At 40.3% G+C, this 19757-nt stretch overlaps 1 protein-coding gene and 1 pseudogene across 5 annotated transcripts in view; both read left to right on the top strand.

The window, feature by feature from the left end:
• SYT16 (synaptotagmin 16) overlaps nt 1–19757 on the top strand; it is a 261099-nt gene that overhangs the window by 25918 nt on the left and 215424 nt on the right. The window lies entirely within an intron of this gene.
• LOC309868183 (small nuclear ribonucleoprotein G pseudogene) lies at nt 4668–4856 on the top strand (annotated as a pseudogene). The gene has a single exon. The product of its transcript is annotated as a small nuclear ribonucleoprotein G pseudogene (transcript).

Raw genomic sequence — 19757 nt, 5'->3', positions numbered from 1 at the left:
AGTGGGTGTGTCTAATGCCTCAACGGGGCATTGGCCAGAGGTGGGAATTGGACACTTCATTGGTAGTCAAGGGAGACAAATACCTGGAAAGTGGGACCTTTCTGGTCCTTGGGTCCTTGCCTGTGATAGAGCAGCAAGGTCATCAATCCAGAGCAAAGAGAGCAAAGGGCCAAGAGGGGAGCATTGGGACTGTGGGACATGTGGGCAGTTTGGGGGAAAAGGGGAGGGAGGGGGGTCCTCTGGGACTGCAGCACTGGGAATGGGGAGTGGCCTGTCCTGAGCTCTTGGTTACTGCCCTTCCAGGAGGTAAATACAGAAAGTGAGAGTAAGCATTTAGAAACTTTTACAGCAGTTGACATCGCTGAGATATTTTAATAATATTTTGCAAAAGTATTGGTCTGTAAGGGATTGGAAGTAAGAACATCTGGCCCACCGGAAAGATAGTTTGTGAGGCTCGGGCTGGGAGAGGAGGCTGAGGGAGTGAACTGGGAAATGGGGAAAGATTGCCACAGGCATTGAGAATCCTTCTGAGGCTCCTGGCCAGGAATGTAACTGCAAGGCTACTCAGTTCAACCTGGCCGGTTCTCCAGACTTGCTCAGCCCTGTTGCCATGGGAAGTCAACACTGTGGATGGAGAGCTGGCTTTGACCAGGGTGAGGTTTTACTAAGTGGGTCTGAGGCTGCGGAAAGATGCAAGTTTGTGTAAGGAATGGTCCATGAGCCTCAAAGCTGTGAGCTGGGGAAGGAAGGAAGCAAACCTGAAGGAGGCGGAGGGACACTGGAAAGGGACTGGGATCCAGGAAATGTAGATCCTGGAAGAATGGAGGGTGGTTTAGAGCGGGGACTCCAAGAGGAGTGAACTAGAAATATAGGAAGTGGTGACAGAGCCAGATTCTTGGTGAGGGGATTCATCACAACACTGAATCTGAATGTGTTATTTGGCAAGTATACAATGGACAGTTTTGAAGCCACTGGAAGTCATGTTGTACTGTATCTTTATGGACACAAAAATGCTCATGCTATGTTAAGTGAAGACAAAGTAGAATACAATACATTTCACAAAATTAAGCTAGAAAATTTACAAAGATCACTCTTTTTTTAATTTAAATTTTATTAGTTAACATGTAATACAATACTGGATTCTGGAGTGGAATTCAGTGATTCACCACTTACATACAATGCCAGTACTTATTACAAGGGTTCTCTGTAATAACCTTCACCCATCTAGGCCATCCCCTACCTAAGTCCCTCCATAAACCCTCAGTTACAAAGATCATTTTTTAATGGTAAAAATATAAACATTTTAATGCACCGAAGTCTTAGCCATGGTAGAGTCTGGATGGTTGAATGACAGGTGCTTTTTACTTTCTGTTTGATAACATTTGGTACTTTATTACTATGTGCTTATATTCTTACAGCTTTATTGAAGTATTTGCATGTAGTGAAATTCATCAATTTTAAGTGCACCATTCTGTAAGTTTTGAAGAACGTACAGTTTTGTAACTACCACTGCATTTATAGCATAGAACACCTTCCACGCCCTCCAAATTTTGCTCATATCCCTGTGCAGACAGTCCCCTACCCTTTCTTCCCAACCCCTGATAATGAGTCATATATTTTCTATCAGGACAGTTTGCCTTTTCTAAAGTTTCATATAGATGGTGTTAAAGAATAAAATTCAAGTGAGTAAATCTGAAGATCTAATTGGCTTTATTAAACAATACAGGAATCAGGCAGCATTCCTTTAGCAAGTAGAAGTGAGCTCCACTAAGCTAAACCAAACCAAACCAAACCAAACCAAACCAATCAATCAAACAAAAAAAAAACAAAAAACTTTTTAAAGGTAGCAGGCATGAAAAAATGAAGAAAAGAATTTACTACCAAGAAATGCATCAGTTAGACAAGGTTGTCCTCCTAAGAGGAACAAAAGGGTTATCAGTAAGTTTCCTAGTATTGACTAGGAAATTCTATGTTGACTGACTAAAAGTTTCATTTCTGGGACTTGAAATTACAGTTAGGTTGGGTATTAAGTTTTGACTTACTGACTTGGAGTCTTAATCTATGATGCCATTTTGGGTCTGGGGTTTTCATTTGAACAATGAAATCATATAGTATGTTGTGTTGTGACTGGCTTCTTTCTTCACGTAATGCTTTAGAGATTCGTCATTGTTCTTGCATGTATTGTTGGTTTGTTCTCTTTTACGTGGAGGAATATTCTGTCGTATGGATGTACACTCACCAGTTGGTGGACTTGGGTTTGTTGTAGGTTCGACTGTTAAGAATAAAGCTGTTATAGGATGCTCACAGGTAAGTATTTGGACATGTGTCTTCATTTCTCTTCAGTAAACACCTCAGAGGTGAGTTGTTGGGTCATATGGTAGGCATGTGTACGTTTGATTCATTAAAAATTGCCAAAATATTTTCCAAAATGGCTGTACCATTTTGTATTCTCACCAGCAATGTATGAGAGTTCCAGTTACTTTACATCCTTAGTAACAATTGAGATTTCACTGTATTTTTATGTTAGCCATTCTAGTAGGTATGAGGAGATTATCTCCTGGTGGCTTTTACATTTCCCTATGACTAATGATGTTGAATATCTTCTCATGGGCTTATTTGCCATCTATGCACCTCCTTTGGTGAAGTGTGTCTTCTAGTCTTTTGTCCATTTAAAAAATTGCTTTTGTGTTTTTATAGTGTTATGAAAGTTCTTTATTCTGTATACAAATTCTTTGTCAGATGTATGTTTTTACAACTATTTTCTTGTAGTTTGTCACTTACCTTCTCATTTAAGGGATATATCAGTCTATCTTGAAGATGCGCTTCCAGACTATGAAGAGCAGAAGTTTTTAATCTGGGTAAAATATAATTTTGCATTTTTTTTTAAGATTTTATTTATTTGACAGATTGAGAGAGAGCACAAGCAGGCAGAGAGGCAGACAGAGAGGAGGAAGCAGGCTGCCTGCTGAGCAGAGAGCCCGATGCGGGGCTTGATCCCAGGACCCTGAGATCATGACCTGAGCTGAAGGCAGAGGCTTTAGTCCGCTGAGCCACCCAGGCACCCCTAATTTTGCATTTTTAAAATTTTATATTTTGTGCACTGTTCTACTTTAAGAGATAATTGCCCAACCCAAAGTTAACAAGTATTTCTTTTCATGCCTTTTTTTCTAGAAAATTTGAAGTGTTAGATGTTACATTTATTATCCATTTAATATTTATGTTGTGAGCTAAAGGTCAGGGTTTACTGTTTTTGTATATGGACATCTAATTGTTTTAGCACCACTTGTTGAAAAAGATTATCTTTTCTCCATCAGATTTCCTTGGCACTTTTGTTGGAAATTAATTGACCATATGTGTGTGGGATTATTTCTGGAATCTCTACTCTCTTTAAATGATCTTTTTGTCGGTCTTTACATCAGTACCACACTGCCTTGATTACTATATGTGTGTATATTGCAGTCAGGTAATGTAAATTACCCCACTTTGGTCTTTCTCAACACTGTTTTAGGTAATTGAGGTCATTTGTCTTTCCATATAAATTTTAGAATTAACATGTCAATTTCTATGACTATGTTCTCCCTGGATTTTCTTATACGATGCAATATGGCAAGAAAAAGAAATGAAAGGCATACAAATTGAAAAGGAAGAACTAAAACTCTCCTTGTTTGCTCTTTCATACTCATGGTGATTCCTCACGTGGCTTATGAGAATTTTGGGAGTTTATCTTCAGTGAGAGTTGCCCCAATACTCCATACCTTGAAGACCCATATGTCCTAAGCTATGAATTAAAATCTACAGAAAAGGTACTAGAATTAGTAAGGGAGTCTAGCAATTTTCACAGGATATAAGATAAAATATACAAAAAACAATTTTTTATATTACTAGCAATTAAAACAATAATATTGAATTAAATTAAATAGAATTAAAAACAATACTTTGTACAGTAGCATTCAAAATGTGAAATACTGGGGCACGTGGGTGGCTTAGTGGATTAAAGCCTCTGCCTTGGCTCAGGTCATGATCCCAGGGTCCTGAGATGAGCCAGCCCACATCGTGTTCTCTGCTCAGCAGGGAGCCTGCTCCCCGCCCCCCCCCCCCCCCCCCGCACCCTCCCATCCCCGCGCCTGCCTCTCTGCCTACTTGTGATCTCTGTCCAAAAAAAAACTTAAAAAAAAAAAAAAGAGTAACAAAATGTGAAATACTTAGGGAATAAGGTAATGAAAGATTGTAATGTTGAATCCCAGACAGAGAGAGAAAGCATTCTGTCTTTCATGATTAAGTCCAATGCTACCTCTAGGTTTGCTGTAGTTGCCCTTTGTCTGGTTGAGACAGTTGCCTTCTATTCCTAGCTTGCTCAACATCCATATATTGCCAATTGTAAATAATGCTGCAATTAACATGGGAGTGCAGACATCTCTTTGAGACCTCCATTTTAGTTCTTCAGGATATATAACCAGAAGTGGGATTGTTAGATCAAATAATAATTCTATTTTTAATATTTTGAGGAAACTCCAAATTGTTTTCCGTAGTGGCTACACCAATTTACATTCTCCCAACCACTCCCTCTTGTTCACATTCTCACCAACACTTGTTCTCCTTCCTTCCTTCCTTCCTTCCTTTGTTAATAATAGCCAAACTAGCATCTTTGAGCTTGCTGAATAGATACTATGAGCAAAGCTCACCCTTCTGAGTTGAAAAAATTTATGGACAAGAAATTATCATTGAAAATAAATGGTGGCAGACATGTCCAAGGAATATTGTGGGGGTTTGATCCATTTATGAATCTTGTGATAGATGAATGTGTGCAGATAGCAACTGGTGAGCAACAGAACAATATTGGAATGGTGGTAATATGAGGAGATAGTATCATGTTAAAAGCCTTGGAACCACTATAAATAATGGGTGTGTTCATCAGAAGAATCAACTGCTTCCACATGTCCCCTCTCCATAGAACCTGTTATACTACGATGTCAAAATCAGGTCATGTGCATTTTCATATTGAATTTTTTTGTTAAATAAACTTTGTAATAGTAAAAAAAAAAAAGAATAGCCATTCTAGCAGGTGTGAAGTGGTTTGTTATTCCCTGGTGATTAGTGATTTTGAACACCTTTTCATATATTTTTGGCCATTTTTATACTTTCTTCAGAGAAATGTATATTTAGTTCTTTTGCCCATTTTTAATCAGAATTTGTTTTTCTTTTTAACTTATGAGTTGTTTATACAGTTTTAGGTGTTAACCCCTTATCAGATATACAACTTATGAATATTTTCTCCTTTTCCTTAGTTGCCTTTCTATTTTGTTAATTATTTCCTTCACTGTGCAGAAGTGTTATAGTTTGGTGTAATCTTACTTATCTATTTTTTGCTTTGTTGTCTCTGCTTTTGGTGTTGTATCCAAGAACTCATTGCCCAGTCTAATGTTTAGAAATTCCTTCCCCTAGTTTCCCCTAAGAGTTTTGTTTCAGGTTTTATGTTTAAGTCTTAAATAATTTTCTAAAATATTTTATTTATTTATTTGACAGACAGAGGTCACAAGTAGGCAGAGAGGCAGGCAGAGAGAGAAGTGGGGCAAAGCAGGTTCTCCGCTGAGCAGAGAGCCCGATGCGGGGCTCGATCCCAGGACCCTGAGATCATGACCTGAGCCAAAGGGAGAGGCTTAACCCACTGAGCTACCCAGCTGCCCCTAAGTCTTAAATCATTTTGAGTTTACTTTTTATACTCCAATTTCATTGTTTTGCACGGGAACATCTAGTTTTCCCAGCATCATTTATTAAAGAGACTCTTTTTTTCCCATTGTGTGTTGTTGCCACCCTGGTTGAAGATCAGTTGACAATATATGCCTAAATTTATTTCTGGGTTCTCTGTCTAATGGTCTAATGGTGTGTGTGTGTGTGTGTGTGTGTGTTTATGTGTGTGTATTTATTTGAGAGAGAGACAGAGACAGAACACAGAACACAAGCAGGAGGGGCAGAGGGAGAGGGAGACTCAAGCAGACTCTGCACTAAGCTTGAAATCCAATGCAGAGTTCAATCTCAGGACCCTGAGATTATGACCTGAGCTGTTACCAGGAGTTGGATCACCTGACTTCACCACCGAGGTGCCCCTGGTCTATATGTGTTTTTATGCAAGTACCCTAATATTTGGTTACTGTAGCTTTATAATATTTTAAAATCAGGGAGTGTGATATTGCTAGTTTTGTTCTTCATGTTCAAAATGGTTTTGTCAATTTCAGGTCTTTTGTGGTTCTAAATGAAGTTTTTTTTCTGTTTCTGTAAAAAAAAGTCATTGGCATTTTGGTAGGGATTGCATTGAATCTATAGATTAGTTTGGGAAATATGGACATTTTAACAATATTAATTCTTCAAATACTTGAACTGGGGATGTCCTTCAATTTGTCTTTTTAAATTTTAGGGTTTCTTTTACTTTGTTGAACTTTTCATTTAATCATGTATTGTCTTCCTGATTTCACTTAGTTGTCTGTGTTCTCTTGTAGTTTGTTGAGTTGCCTTAAGGTGATAATTTTGAACTATTTATCAAGCAGTTGATGAATCTCCATTTCATTAGGATCAGTTGCTGGAGTTTTATTAGTTTCCTTTGGTGACGCCCGAGCTGCCTGATTCTTCGTGATCCTTGTAGCTTTACACTGGAATTGGAATAGAAGAATTGAAGGGGCAATTCCTCTAGTCTCTACAGACTGGTTTCAGCAGGGAAAGACCTCCTGCTGGAGATGGAACTGATTCCAGAGCCACAGTCTAGTGGGGCTGAAGCTGGCTGAGGAGGCTGCTCTCAGGTCCACAGTTGGGCTTGTTGGTGGGCCTGCTAGCAGGGCACAGGTTAATATGGCTCCTGCCAGGTGTCCTGGTGTCCAGGACTGCCTCTGGGACTGTGGTTGAATGGAATAAGCATAGGGTTATAGGGTGACTTCTTAGTCCACATTTGGGACCCTAATGGGCAGGCCTGTTTACTAAGATTGTGGGCAGGTGGGTTTGGTGGTGGGATCTTGGACGGCTGTGCTGGAATTAATTCTGCAGGCAGAAGGGGCTGCTCCTGGGTCTGCAGCCATGTCTGAAATTGGCAGACCTCCCTTTTCCAAGTGGCCCTCCCTGTTCTTGGATTTCACCATGGTGTTTCTACCTCTGACCTAGACTCCAAAGCTCTCACAGATGTACTTTTGTCTATGGATTGTTATCAAATCTGTGTTTCTGTGGGGCAATGAGGACTGAGGACCTCCTGAACTGCTATCTTGCTAATAATAGTATTTGTTTCTTTTTGAATGGACTTTTTAGTTGGTGAGTTTAGACCATTTCTTTAAGGTAATTATTAATAATGTTGGATTTAAATCTATCTTACTGGTTATTTTCTATTTGTCTTATCTGTTCCATGTTCATTTTTCTTTGTTTCCTACCTTTCTTTGGGATAAAGAAGTATTATGTTTTTATTTAACTTGGGTAAGTTACTTGGTCTCTTTAAGCTTCATTTTTAATCTGTAAAACATATGGATGATTTTTACCTCCCTTACAATATTGTGGTATGGATTAGAAATAAAATAAAAGTATTCAATAAATAGTAGTTGTTATTAATAGTTGTAATCACACTATGTATATGGATCCATATCCTGACTTCAAATCCAATTATAAATATTTGATGCATTGTTTTATAGCTTTCATTGATGCATTGCGAGTTAACAAATGCACAATCATAAACTATTCCCTGGGTTATCGACGTAACCTGGATTATTTACAGTTTTCCCTATGAACACAATACATCTTCATACTTATCACTGTCCTAAGTAGATTTAAAAATTCTTAATACAGCCAATTTGAAGCTCAGTCTTGGTTTGAAACCTGTGTAGGCGATCTCCCTCCAAGAGTTCCCCTGAAATTAACTGGATCTCAGTAGCTCCTCGGGCCTTTCTGTGCCTTCCCGGCCCCTTCATAGCTCTTCCCAATGGAAAAAAATGTCTTCCTCACTATTGTCTATGGTAGCTGAGAAGTAACTCGTTACTTGCTGAGACCAAGGGCACATCTCACTCTGAACTCTGCTCCTTGTCTTGAGGTTTGGGAAAGTACTGACTTTGGTTTAAGTACCCTTATCTCACTTCATAGTTCCTCTTGTTTTCTTCTCCTCCTCCTTCCCCTCCTCCCCCTCTTCCTTTCTTCTTCTTTTTCTTTCCTCCTCCTCCTCCTCTTCTTCTTCTTTAGGAAAAGGAGTTAGCTCTTGTCTGGAAGTGCAACTCCGTTTCTAAAAACTGAGTTTTGTTTTGCACAATTTGCTTACATTACAGAATACTTCATTACTCGTTTCTATCAAGCAATTCACTTTACAGAATCTGTTTTGAGTCAGCTCTAGAAGCAAATCTTACTAAAACATTATATTCATAAATAAGGAGTGATATTAGCAAATTAATTAGCCTTATTGTTTGGTTTCTTCTGAAAAGTAATTATTTGTTAAGGATAGCTCGATGAGAATAAGCTGTCTAAAATATTGACTGTAGATAGATGCTGGGAAAAGAGAGCGTGTGAATTGTAAAAACCTGTAAAATTTGGCGGCATGGTCTCAGATGTGTTTGAATGTTGGCTGTCCTCCTTCCACCCAAACTCTGCAAGCCCCTTGCTTCCCCTCCGTTGTACTTTTTGTCCGCATGTTGGCCATGGATAGTGGTATTGTTAGAATGTCTATCCTTTAGGATAGTTAAAAGTAAAGTGATGTTCTTACCTACCCAGTGGCCTTCTAGGAAATTGTAGACTGATTATATTGTTTTTAGAGTTATGAAAAGAGAGCTCGTGGCCCCCTCCTATTTTTTTGTATGTGTTGTGGGATTTGGGGCATGTTTAATGAGCAGTTATCTGTGTTACAAGTAAAGCAGAATATGTTCTGCCTTTAGAAATTATATTGATTAATGCTTGGAAAGGTATACTGGCCAATTTTGAGGCCAGGGTGAGGTACAAAGCATATTTCTTCTTTGTGCCCCTAGCCTTTGTGCTCAGGGGTTATTGTGCTTCAACAATAAATCGTTATACTTTCAATTTACGTTTGAAAAAAGAGTAAAGGCCTTCTAAGTGAGAATCTTGGGAATCATAAGATAGTGGAGGTCCCTAATACTGTTTAATCTGCAGGATCCAAAAGTGGCCTTTGTGTTAAATAGGCTAACTATAGACTTGAAGGTTTTTCAGAACCAGAGAAGCAAGATCTAATAATTTGTTTTATATGTTCTAACACTCTCCACATAGAAATTTTCCATTTGGTGTAAGTCGTGTGCCAAACGATGAAATGTATTGCCACTTTGGAGTCTAGTTATTCTAAATATAAAATTAAAAGAAGTAGACAAGATGAGCTCCAGAAATGGAGACAGAACACACGGAGTGTTGTTTTTTTTTTTTTCCTCCCGCCTGGGACAGTTTCATTTTGGTGACTTAAGAGTCGTGTCCAAGCACTTGAGCACCTTGCCAGCAGCTGTGGACCAGAAGCACAGACAACACCTGGGAGCTTGGGCGAGCTGGAGACTCTGAGACCTGCTGAGGCAGAGCCTGCATCTTAACACAATCCCTATGAGATTCAGAAGTAAATTAGAGTTTGAGGGGCGCTGCTTGAAAATGCTGAGGTCTGCCCATGCATCACCCGATGTCAGAGCTGTGGCTTTAGCATGTGGATACGTAATCCATCCTGCTTTTCCAGGGGCTTGTCTTAGCAGTCGCCATGTCAACATGCATTTTCCTCCTGCAGCTTATCTTCCTACTTCTGGATGCATTCCTGGTTGAAAGTATGAAGTCAGGGAATTTGTGTGTGTCGGGGGGTGGGGGTGGGGGATAGTGGCAGGGGTTAGAGAAATTTCTGTGGATTATATGTAATAAAGAATGGAGACTGAGGAATTGGGAAAAAGCTGGAAAATTTTGTAGAAGAACAGAAACTCCAAGCTTATTTTTGATCTTCACGTGGTTAAACCATGAAAAAAGTATTTGTTGACTCAGGGTTCTTGGTTGTAGCAATCAGCCAGGGCTGGTTGGTTTAAGCAGCAAATAAGTTGTTTGGAAGCACATCACCGGGCTCACCAGGGTATCTGGGAGGGCTGGAAAGCCCAGCTGTGGCTATGCGGTCAGGGATAGAGCACGAGTCAGCCCGCGGAGCGGGTCTGGTGGACACTCCTGTTACTGCCAAATGATGGACACTGCAGGGTGCACCCTGGGGACTGTTGGTACCAAACCCTGCACGCCTGTGCCCAGCCAGGTGGTCGTGGAGCTCTGGATTCTTTGTAGTATCTCTGTTCCCAGAGGGAGCTCTGGGTGATCTTTGTATGCTTGGGTGGGCTCATCTGATTGGTTAGGAAGCTGGGAGAACAAGGTTTTGGCATTTTCACTGTCACTGTGGGAGGTGAGCCCTGCCTCATTAGGCTCGAAGTTCCATATGCATAGAAACAGGGTTGAGATGCAGGTGGACAAAAAGAATGAGAAGTGTTTGATAGGGTTGCCTGTGTGTGCGCGCACGTGTGCACATGCACACGCAAGCACGCATGTGCGAATGGGTGTGTTCAGTTTACTAGATACGTTTATTTCGGTCAGGCACCTTCCTGGTTTTATGATGAAGGTTGTTAATAGAAAAATAGGATCCATTTTGTAGAATTTTGCTTCTTTGTTAAAAATTCTCGTGTATATATATATATATATATAAAATGAATACCAAAATGCTCATCTATCTATCTGTATCTATACACATATCTATCTATATCTATATCCATATCTATCATAAATACCAAATATTTTTTTAGGTTGCATTTAACCAGGACAGAACTTGATGTTTTCTCTGGGATTAAAAATCTTCCTAGCACTCACTCTGAAATACAGAGCTCATTACATTCACTTTCTAAATGAGAATCACATTTAGCGAAACCTCGACCATGTAATCAAGATAACGAGAGATTTTTAATTTGCCGGAGAGTGACTCACTTGTAGAGTACACACTTTGACTTGTGTTCTGATGGGAGGTTGAGAAATTATCACTGCCTCTGTGTACATGAGACACAAAGCAGAAAACAAAATCAGCACGCACTGTGTCATATTTGTACTGAGATAACACTGAGGAACAGCTGTGACTCTTTCAAATGACTCCATTTGTTTGATAATTGCCGGGTAAAAATAGTGCCACTATGGGCTATTTCAGGATGGCAGATGGCGTTCTAGATTATGTTCCTTTCCTCGTGCCCAAAAAGAACAGGATCGAGTCTTTCAGAAAAATCCTTGTCTGCGTGTGAGATAGCCTCAGGGAAGGGAAAGGGCACAGTCTCAGGCTCTGCTCTGCAGATAGGTAGGAAGCAGAGGCTGGGCTCTAAGGGAAACGGAATTGAATTATCCCGACCCAAGCAATGATGAGAAATAAAGGCATCCGTCTGTTGCCTAGGAACAGAAATATCTTGTGTGTCTTCTACAGCCGGAGGAACCAGGTCATTTACTCTCAGAGTTCAGCCATCAGTTATTCAAACAGAGCTGAAATGAGCCTCCTTTTTTTCTCGCTTCTCGAGGCGGAGGTTCTCATTAGATCCCCTCCTCGCTGTCTTCCATTCAGCAAACTGCTCTAATGTTCCCAACGCGTCTTCTCAAAGCTGTGCAGATCAGAAGTCTGCATTACTTGAGAGACAAAACAATACACTGTCTTCAGTAGCTGGCCTTTCGGTCTTTTCCTCTATTAAGAAGCTAATAGAGCTTCACGTGAGGAGAGCAGACCATTCTTCAGCCTTTCACCTAAAGGACATGTGACATTTGACATCGTGTTGGCATTCTCACCTGCACCTTAAGGAGGGATGGTTGTCTCTCTCTCTCTCTCATTCTCTCTCTCTCACAAACACATACACACACACACACACACACACACTCCCACCTGTAGGTTGAGAGTCAAGGAGGAAGGCAGAAACACCTATCTTTTGTGAAGTTTAAGGGCACACTTCTTGGTACTAAGAAGGTAGGACAAGTTTTGCAACCTTACCTGTATATATGGAGCTTTAAAAAATATGTATTTTGAAGAACTACCCATCAAAATCCTGATTCATTGGATCTTTGGTGCTGCCTGAGATCCTAAGGGTTTAAAAGTTTTCCAGGTGATTAGAGGTTAAAACTCAGTCCTATTTTTCCCCTTACTCATCCCCTGCTTAAGAGTGTCAGACCCCTAGAACCAGGTGGGAGACAGAAAGGCCTGGGCACGAAATTCTTGGGTTTCCTCATTCCTGTCCCGAGCTGAGTGTTTGCCCTTTGTCCTTCTCTCTAGGAAGCTCTGTGTACTGATGGTCACATGTTTCCCACAAAGATAGTTTCCTTGCTCTTCACAGTTTGAGTGGGAATACTTACTCTCTCAGGAGCACTGAGGAGGGAAATTGACGCTTGTACTTGGGTAGAAACACACTGGGAATATTTAGGAGGTGACTAGGCTGTAAAAAGCTGATTAGCAGAGCCCTAATCTCTGGGTGTTTCTGACCAGGTAGAGTGATAAGAGCAGAACATTAGGCACACATCATAGATATATCCAGCCCTGCAGGTGTGTGAATGCCCCTACATTCCCCTCACCATTCTCTTGGGTTTTGAGGAAACTCAGCTTAAATAAGAGTATTGTAGTATGCAGCAGCAAATAATTTAAAAAGTGAATGACGTGTAGTTCCTATTTACCTTATTTATTTTTTCTTATAAAGAAAATAAGTGATTTTTATTACATTGAAAGCAAAGGCGATTATAAAACCTTTGAAAGATTCTCAGTATAACGATTAAAAAAAAAAAAAAAAGCTGAACACTTCTCCTAGAAAGCCTCCAGCCAAAGGCAGTTATTTCTTGCCTGTTTTTTTTTTTTTGTTTTTTTTTTTTTTTGCTCAGTTATGTAAATGTCCATTTGTGGGAACAACAGAGTTGATCCAGAATCTCATTTTAAAGGGAGGTGAGATGGAGCCCTGCTATCATGTGCAGGAAAGGAAACTCCGCTGGGAGCTCCGATGTGCAGGATCCCCTGAAGTCCACCCCTACCTACCACCCCCTCCCCACACACCCTGCTGGCTTATGACTAAGGCACCGTGGGTCTGATATTTAGGTAGACCTGGCCAGGAAATCACTCTCATTGTCTACTTGGTCAGAAACAAACACATTTCTCCCACTAGCTTGCCAAATCCTCAGGACTTTGATTTGAAAAAGGAGAAAGAGAAGAAAGTTCAACCAGATTTCACATCAAAACCTGTGTTTTGGAGCAATTTCAGGCCGTGCTTGCTTGCCTGTTCCTTCTTCTCTTTCCTCCCTCCCCTCTTTCCTTCCTTCCTTCCTTCCTCAACACAGAATCCAAAATGAACTTGCAGCTCTCCCCCTCCTGGTGATGTGGACTAGGAGGAGTCAGAGAACGTTAGAAAGATTTTCGCTCACCTGCCGTGGGAGGGGAGATGATGCCGACTGGGAGTGGCTGGGAGGGGCAGTGGAGGAGCTGCGAGGATTCGTCTAGAAGATGTGTCTTTGAGGAACGCACCTTTACTTTATACTGTTTAGGATTTGATGACAGTGTTGGGTCGAAACCCCCAGACCTCCTGTGGGTGCCAGGGTTCTAAACTACTAACAGTCTCTTAGGTGCAGAGTTAGGCACTTCTTCTGCACAATTTCCTGCTACTAATTTGGTTTCTTTGTGTGAGTCCGTTTATCCCAATGGACTTAATGTGCTTTTTAAGGAAGAAGTCAGCTCTATCCCACCCAGGATCCTACCAAAGCAGCTACCACTGCGTTTACACATGGTAAGCACTGAGTGACTTTACTATTAATTAATAATATTTTATGATTAATTTCCTTAGATGGCTCCCCTAGTGACTTAAAAACAAAAAGGAGAAGTGTGCCTTTTCTTGCCTTTCCCCTTTGGCTTCCAGGTTAACAAAATGAGCGATGAAGGGATTGCAACTGCCAAGAAGTAAGGATCTCTTTTCAGCAGTATGCCGCGCCACGGACACTTAGCCCCCCTGACCTCAGTGCTCTTGGCAAATAGAGCTCAGTACACATTCTCCCTGATCACTTTGGGCATATCACTTTACCTCTCTGGACCTCAGCTCTAATATTTTATGATCTATGACTTTGTGACACAAATATTATTCCCAGATCCCCCATTCCCATGGTCCTGTGACCTTTTATTGCCAAAAAATAGCACCATCACCAACATCTTCATTGTAGGGGGCCTCTTCTCTGATACCCATCCCATCCTCCCTGGTCACCCTCTCTGTTCCTGTCAGCCCAGCAGACCTCCAGTCCGTTGCCCTCTCACATTTTCATTGTGCACAGTGCCCCATTTCTCATGCCTTTCCTTTCCTTTTCCTAAAAAAAAAAAAAAAACCAACCCCCCAAAACCTAGTTTAGATTGCACAATCTGTCAGTATAGTTATTCAAGCAGCTCAATGTTGTAGGAGAAAAATACACAATTGTGCTCATTGAGCTATAAATTCATGACAATAATCTAAAATTAACCCTTGATGCTCCTTGGCAATTCCACTTACACATGTTTAGTATATTTATTCTGCTTTCCAGAATTCTCACACTGTCTCCTTTTGCCCCCAGTCCCCTAGGATTCATTCCCATTGGGATGCCCTCGCCTCACAACTTATTGAGAAAGTAAAAGTAGAAAGGCAGGCCAAATACCTGTCATCAAATTTACCAGCCTTCTTTATCTTTATCTAGACTCCATTCTCCACCTGAGCCTGCAGATGAAGTGTCTTTGTTCCCACCAAAGTCTGTTTCCACTTGTTCTCTTCCAGCGTGGTCACAGATATACTGGGCATCCAGCCTCATTGGTCTGGTATAATAACGGTTTGCATTTGTTGGCCTGACATAATTATGAATAAATAGTTGCCCTTATAAGTGACCCAGTTTGGACAATAAATTATATAGGCCCCTTTGTCATAGGACAAAGTTCCAAATATGGGATGATCTGTTTCTAGGCTCACTGTTCAGATCATCTCTATGCCAACATTATGCTGACCTAGTTACTCTGCCGGTGAGTTGGTTACCTAGCTTTATAATAAGTCCTGACACATGGTGGAGCAAATGCTCCCTTCTCTTCTTGCAAGTGTATTGGTTCTTCTTGGCCCTTGTCTATTTGTGTGTTTTAGAATCAGTTTGCAAATTTCCACAAGATCCTGTTGGGGGTTTGACTGGAGTTTTTTTAGGTCTCTAGATAAGTTTGGGGAGAATAGACATCATTATAATACTCAAATCTTTGTATTCATTACCACATACATTGTTCTATTTTTAGTTCTTCCTTAATATTTTTTTGTAAAATGTCACAATTTTCTGTATCCAGCTTGAGCATATATTTTGTTGACTTCTTCCTAGGTATTTTTACAGTTTTTATTTCTCTTGTAAGTGGTGTTTTTAAAATATTATGTCTTATTTTGTTGTTTTTATTCTGGTGCACTGGACTTGCATATATTGTCTTATATGCAACTAGTTTACTAGATTTTCCTTTTCCTTATGATAGTTTATAAATTTGTCAGGATTTTCTATGTAGATAATCACATCACTTGCAAAAATGATGGTTTTGTTTCTTTGTTTCCAATCCTTCTGCTTAAAGAAAAACTCCACTTTTTATTGACTTCAAGTATGTAAACAGGAAAGAGCACAGATAAATTTACCTGTTGGTACGTTTTTCACAAAATGATCATACTTATTTAGCTAGTACCTAGAAGAGAAAGAAGAATATCATTTGTGCCTTAGAAGCCCCCAACACTCCCTTCCACCGTGACGTCTCTGAAGAATAACCCAGAATATTTGTCTTGTCTTACTGACTTGGCTCTCCAGCTTATCACTCTTTCCCTTTCTGCTGGGATAGTCCCAGAAACATACAGACATGCTTTCAAATCATCCTTCTTATACAGCTCTTCTATGACCTATGTCTCTTTCTAGCCATGGCTCCATTCTGTTGTTCCCCTTCTCAGCCAGACTTTTTGAACAAATGTCTCATGGTCACTTTCTTACTCCCTCACTCTATGGTTTTCTTTTTTTACATATTTGAATATGGTTTTATCTTTGGCATTCTACCGAAACAGCTCCTGTCAAGATTCCAGTGACCTCCATGAGACCAAATCCAAAAGACGGTCCTGCCCGTATCCCTCTCCATCTCTTAGCATCATTTGATATAATTGGCCCTTGCTCATCTTGAAATACTTCCTTTTCATGGATTCCATTTATTTATTTGGGTAGTTACTTGTCTAATGCCCCTTTCTCTACCTAGATTCCAAGTTCCATAGGATACATTTTCATTGCTGTATTCCCAGGATCTACTCCAGTGTCTGGCATAGAGTGACAGATATTTGTCACCTGCGCCTTTGGGATGACGATGCATATCTCATCATTTTGTGTCTTGTCTACTTGGATGCCTTACAGGTACTTCACATTCAACATGTTCATGAATGTGTTCATTATCTTATTCTGTAAACTCTCTCTTCCTCTAGCATGTCCTCTCTGAGTGTGCACAACTACCATCCATTAAACCAGAAACCTTAACTCCTTCTTCTTCATCATCCCCACACCCAGTCCATTATGAGTACCTGACCACACCATACCTAAATACCTTCTTCAAACCATCTACTTCCCTTCACCCCAATTTTCACCCTTCTGGCATGCCGCCATGTTGAATATTATTGTCACAGCTTCTGGACTCTTGTTCTGAGCTGTTCTAAAGTCTGACATTGCTCCTCTCCTCAGTTCTCTAGATGGCAGCTAGTGGTGGCACTTAAAAATATATATATATAAGCCTAATTAAATCACCCTCCTATAGCAGCAATTATACCATATGCTAGCTTCCAAAATTTGGAAATAGAATTAGCAAACATATAGGGTAAGCAACACAGTGTAGGACTGTACTATCAAATACAAAGTATCAAATACTTATCAAGTCATTTGTATTTCATTCTCGTGTCACTATTTTCCCAAAACTTTAGAACATCCTTTGGGTTTCTCTACGACTATTTTATCTTCTACAAATATTGACCCATCTGGCACTTCTATTTCTGCACTTACCTTTTCTTTAAATTGAAATCAGTAGACACTTGGAATAACAGAGGGCAGCTTCGCATGAATCACTGGAAAGAAATGTATAAGTAGAACTAGTTATGTGGGGTTAAGGCACAACCTGGCAATTCATTTGTCAACAACAACAGCCTTGTAAAAACATTAAAAAGAGAACTGCTCAGACTCCCCACATTAATATTAAGGATTGTTACAAGCAATCCAAGGAGGTCAGTTTTATAATTTATTAAAGGCTCTGTGCTTTAGTCAGTGATATTTAGGTATCAAATCAAAACCTAGATTTAAAATGGTAATTAAATAGCTTCTCTTCTCTACCGGTTGAGGCCTGAGTTGCTGCTCGAAGGAAAGCTCGCCCAATTGAAGGACAAAGTTGAAAAGTCCCTTGTTTTTGATGGCGTGCACAGTTCTTAAATTTGAGGGCAACAAGGCATGACTACTTTTCTGTTTCCAGAATTAGCAAGAGTAACAGGACAAGATTAATAGGTGGGTTCATTATGCCTAAGAAATTGACTGTTTTTTTTTTTCTTCAGAAAATAATTGCTTTTCTGGAGTGCAAAAAGCTTTTGCTCATTCAGTGTCAAGATCTGTTATGCTGATTGGGGGATGAAGTCACTCTTCCCACTGTTTGTAGGGCAGAAAGTCAATAAGTGTGATTGGCAGCTTTGTGCAACATTGAAAAGTCTCCAGCAGATTTCTCACTTGGGACCCACTAAAAACCAAAGGACTCCGGGAAATAGTCAAACTGTCCTCTTTTGACATAGGACCATAAACAACATGGAATGATTTATCCCATGAAAGATTTGAGCAGAATATTCTACTGATTTCTTTGGTTTGGCCACACCCTGCTATTCTTTCCTCTTAGGGGCTGCTCTTTCAGAAAGTTTTGTTAGAAATACATTATCTATCTAACATTGTATAACAAAATACCTGATTTAAATGGGTACAGGGAGGTAATGGAATGGAATGCTTAAAATCATGGGCTCTTGAATCAGAGATCTGGATTCAAATTTTGACTCAGTTGGTTGTGTGAACTTGGGTTTACTTATCTGCTCTGCTCCAGTTTCTTTATCTATAAAATGGGGGAAGAAGATAGTGGCCCCCACAGCGTTTTTTTGTGATAATTACATCTATTTACGTAAAATGCATGGCAGGTAGTGAAGGCTATGACTGCTATTACTGTTACTGTCATGGTTATAAGTATAACAGAAAGTTCTCCTTTGGTCTTTCAGGGGACACCAAAGGTAAATTCAGCCTGGCACTAACATCTGTGGATGGATGAATCTTTGCACATGTAGCCAGGTAAATGTTTAGTATATGGCCACCTGAGCCTTGACAAAGCAAGCAAGTATTTGGAAATAAAAAGGAGTCCATGCTTTAGGGTGTCTTAATAGAAAGATAGATCTTATTTCTATTTTTTAGAACCACAATGATAAGAATAAAGCTAATAGCTCCCTATATAATGTCTCATCTTGTAATTCTCTCTCACATTTGGATTTTTGCCAGCGTTGGTACAAGACATTAGGATCCCATTCCTCATAGGAGGTCCAGGGAAAGTTTCTGTAGCCACTGCACACCAAAAAAAAAGTGGTTTGTGGCCACCAAGAACATGCAACTCAGGCCAGTCATTGGTGAATGAGTGGAACCCTTTTCAGTGGCAAAGGATCAAGAAGAGGCAGGACATTGTTCTTCTTTGAGTTAGGAGGAACATGAGCATACTTTCCCTCTCCTTCTAACTTCAGTTTCAGATGCTGGAAGAGTAGGTGGCTATCTTTGGTGGAAGTGTAGAGAGCTGGAGGGGTTGAGGGCCTTGTGACTATGGGTAGTTTGGCTTGGTGGGTTGAGGGAGGATTATTGCCTTAAATAAAATGAGCCAGGGTGGGTGCTGGAGCTGGGGGTGTGGAGCAGGGCATAGGAATAAGAGGGAAGGGTGTTGGGTTTTTGTTCAAATGCTGTTATATTTCCTAGGTTAATAAGAGGGGGCAAGGATTCAGATTCACTACCCTGTGGAGGGGCTACATTAGTCCCTGGGGTCCCCTGAGTGTGGAGTTCCAGATGAAGGAAGGAGCTGGGTCATCTTAAATTTCATCAGGAGTGCTTTCTTTCTTTCTTTCTTTTTTTTTTTTTCAGGAGTGCTTTCTTAATGACACTTTCCACCATTCCTCACAAAAAAAGAAAAAGAAAGACCCCAAACCACTCAAGCTTCTAAAGAAAATACAATTTTCACTTCTTTTTAGAAAAAAAGGAACCTGAGCTCTTTGTCTACAGTCCTTTTATTTGGATCCAGATTTTTATAAAGCCTTCAAATTCATTGATACATGAAAAAGTAAGGTTATTGTTGACAGGAATTGTGTGTGCGAGTAAATTATGCATAAGAGTAGCAAAAGGAAACCAAGCCTTGTTGTATGGAACAGTTTTCTGGCTGTGGTTCTGTGAGTGAATGGTAGCGGGCTGGCTGTGGGTGGGCGGTGGCTGGTGAATGAGGAAAACCAGCTTGGCTGGGTTGATTCTCCTCTTTGAAAAAGACCTTGTGCCCAAATGTCATGCATATCATTTTGCTTGAATGGATATGAACTGTGCTGACAAAATAAATATGAGTCCCCAGAGTGCGGGGGACTTCCTGTTGGCAACTCCACTTCAGGTGCTTTCACTAGAGGAGGTGACATTTGGCCCCCAGCTGTGAAATTGTTCCACTGGCTTTTGCTAAGGTACCTTCTTTCTTTTGCCTCTTAAAATTCCAC

This window comes from Mustela nivalis, assembly GCF_964662115.1.
Source record: "Mustela nivalis genome assembly, chromosome: 6".
In the NCBI taxonomy this organism is placed as follows: domain Eukaryota; kingdom Metazoa; phylum Chordata; class Mammalia; order Carnivora; family Mustelidae; genus Mustela; species Mustela nivalis.
The sequence above is the reverse complement of the archived record's forward strand: the minus strand, read 5'-3'. Positions and strand labels throughout refer to the sequence as shown.